This window comes from Lonchura striata, chromosome 1 (genome assembly GCF_050655825.1).
Source record: "Lonchura striata isolate lonStrDom1 chromosome 1, ASM5065582v1, whole genome shotgun sequence".
NCBI classification, from domain to species: domain Eukaryota; kingdom Metazoa; phylum Chordata; class Aves; order Passeriformes; family Estrildidae; genus Lonchura; species Lonchura striata.
This window is the reverse complement of record NC_140703.1, coordinates 112,791,283-112,794,285: the sequence shown is the minus strand read 5'-3', so window position 1 is coordinate 112,794,285 and position 3,003 is coordinate 112,791,283. Positions and strand designations below refer to the sequence as shown.

Below are 3,003 nucleotides of genomic sequence, written 5' to 3'. Positions count from 1 at the left end.
GTAAGTAGAGGAAACAAAACTCCATAGATGGATAAAGCTGCAGAGCTGCTAAGGAGCAGCGAAGAAGAGAGAAGGCTGAACTGAAAGTTGATGTGGTTTCGGGGAATCTGAATCATGCAGTATTACTTTCACTTTTTCTAGGCTTGTATTTCCTATGAACAAACCATTGGGGAGATGGAAGTTCTGATTTAGATAATGCCTTGCAGTTTTTGGGATAGCACATCCTGCTGGAGGAGGAGTCCTTTCGGCCAAGGTCGGGCTCCGTGAGCGGGGAGCTTTTCCCGCTGCCCACGTCCACATTGTTTCTGCTGGGAATGTCAACTTTGGGCCTTTTCCTGCGGATTTTTCATACATTTAGGTGACCACCCCATGTAAAATGGAAGCACCAATAGGAACCCCTCCTTTCCTTTTTCCTGTAGCTCTGCTCAGACCATTCTCTGTTAGCGTGGTAGTGGTACAAAGTGTGTGGTCTTTCAGCTCTGACTAATGCATTTTGTGCTGTGTGACTGAAAATGTCTCGTAGTCTGCCAGGGCTGACTGAGGGTTGTGGAATGTGGTGCCTTTTCTCTGATTTATTTTTTTCTTCCCCTTTTTTTTTTTTCTTTTTCCTTCCCTCTTTTTTTTTTTATTATTTTTTTATTTTATTTCTTTTTTTCCCCCTCCACTACAAATGTGTAGGCAGCTTGTTGAGAAACCTCGGGATGCAGGGGAAATGCTTGTGCGTTGTGGAATGCGGCTTCCCCTGGGAGACCCCAGCCAGGCGGGCAGTGAATGAGCAAAGTGGAAGAATGAGAAAGGGAGGAGGTCGGAGGCAGGGACAGATAGGAAAGAGTGAGCGAGGAGGAAGGAAGGAGGTGGAAACAGAGGGGCCCATTTCCCTTTTTTTCTGAAGCAATGACAGCTGGTTCTGTCCTGCCTCACATGACAAAGTGCTGTGGAGTGTTTAAGCTGCGAGCCAGTGAGCAAGGGTGGTCAGCTGATTTTATTTTAATTTTTTTCCAGGCTTTAGTCAGGTGATCCCTGATGAGTAGCCAGCCCACCAAGAAGGGACTTGAGCACACAGGTAAGAGAGAAGCTGTGTACTCTTACATGCAACTGGGGGGTCTGGGTAAAAAGGTGAACAGCTCTAAAATTGTTTGAATAGTTAAAAAATCCTCACTTGTTTGGATGTGTAACACTGATTGTCTCTTTCAATGCTGCTACTTCTACTATTCAGCCTTGTTCTTGATTTTTGTTTTAATCTGTCTTTAATTAGAAGCTTTATTGCAAAAAAAAAAAAAAAAAAAAAAGGAAAATCCAATTGTGTGGTGTTAAATATAGACCAGGGTATTGCATGAATATTTCATTTTGTTACTTTTTGAATAAAATAACTTTCCATAATGCAAGGGTGTCAAACTCATATTTAGAGGGGAATTCCCAAATACTTGAACTATGAGTCATAAAAAGTTAAAGGACCAGTACAATTCAGGATAAAAACTCCGTTCTGCCTTGGGTGGCTGCTTTTGTACACTTTAGTAGTAAAATGTGTCTTTAAAAAAACCCCAAAGATTCACAAAGCTGAAGCTCTTTAAACTCTGCTGACCATAGCCTAAAAGATAGGTGGGAGAGATGAAACAGAGGACTGGGGAGGAGGATTGTGCTCTTGGTTTCATGCATCTTTTCTTTCATTGTGTCTAACAACCTGGTGAATGAGTCTTCTGATGTGCTGAGGATGCTTCAAAGAGCTCTGGCTCCTTAATTCCTGTTACATAATGTCTTAGCAAGAAAGCAGACTGAAAACCAGTAATAAGTGCACTTACTGTAAATGAAAGAGTACAGAATAAAAGTGCCTGGTGGGTGTGACAGATAAAAGTGGGGTTTAACTGGTTTTATGTGTGGCTGCTGTGCCACACTCTCTTCTCTTTAAACATAACTGCGCAAAATTTTCTTCCTTACTGTTGTTTTTCCTTACTAGAACAGCTCAGATACTCTGAAGTTCTGAATTACTCCTGTTTAAAGATGTGTTCAGAGTGTTTTAAGATGAAAAAGGCAAGCAGGTGTTCCCAGCTCCCACCTGCAGCTCTGAAAAACTCCTCGTGGTCTAGGGTTGAAAACTTCATTTTGAAAATGTGTCATACAAATTTCCACGTTTTACTGGTGGCATTGCTTATGCTCTCTAATTTGCAGTATTTAAATAAAAACTGTTTGAGCCATACCTTTTTCTAAGAGGCTGGTGCTATACACAAGAATAATAAAGATGGGTGACTTTCCAATTTTTTGTTTAATTTCATAATGTTTCTCTTTTTCTCATTGTTAAAAAGTGTCTGCTTGTGGCAAGCTGGCTGTGGGATGTTGGTATTGTCTTGTAACAACAACTGGTTCTTAGATGCTCAGATAGCCTGAGGTTTGATCTGGAGGAGACCCTGGAATGGGGTTGTGGGATAGTTGGAGGAGCGTTTCTGTTGGCTTCAGGAACCTTTATCGTGTGCATGCCTTAGGAAAAACCCAGGTTTGAGTGGAAATCTGAGAGGGTAATTGCAAAAGCATGGAAAGCATCAGAGAGGTTGAGGGTGACAGTGGATTTACAGCACGGGATAAGAGATGTGAAGTTGGGTTTTGCACTTATCATGGCACAGAGAGCGCTCTTCAGTTTCAAATAATCCTTGGCAATAGTTCTCTGCTGAAGGTTTTCGAGTCGTGCTTTTCCCTCTCTGTGGGATGGGAGGAGGAGAGGTTTCACAAGGTGAGGAAAGCTTGGTGGGGTGAAACAATGCCAGGCAATGATGGTTCTGGATAGCAGGATCTGCTCTGCAGTGGCTCCTCTGCTTGCCATGAGGGCCAACAATGAGGCACTTGGTGTTCAGTGTCCCCCTTTCCCATAAGAACTGGGAATTCCATGGGCTTGGGGGTCTGGAAAATAGCCCCAAAAGCACCCCAAGTTCCTGCAAGCCTTCCACATTGGCTTCATCTTAAGCAAAGTGATCTTTTATGAATGGATGAAAATCTTCTTTAGCTGCTTCTTGC

The 3,003-nt window shown here is 42.7% G+C and overlaps 1 long non-coding RNA gene across 14 annotated transcripts in view; it reads left to right on the top strand.

Moving 5' to 3' along the window:
- LOC110475696 (uncharacterized) overlaps positions 1-3,003 on the top strand; it is a 338,194-nt gene that overhangs the window by 230,580 nt on the left and 104,611 nt on the right. For 9 of the 14 annotated variants that reach the window (XR_014957036.1, XR_013339538.2, XR_014957035.1 and 6 more), the window contains one exon: positions 1,003-2,252. The exons of 1 other annotated variant lie outside the window; for it this stretch is intronic. This is a non-coding gene — a long non-coding RNA (uncharacterized LOC110475696). Of the gene's footprint in view, positions 1-1,002; positions 2,253-3,003 lie in introns of those variants that run through there. 4 more of the 14 variants (XR_014957042.1, XR_014957038.1, XR_014957041.1 and 1 more) reach the window with 1 other exon arrangement.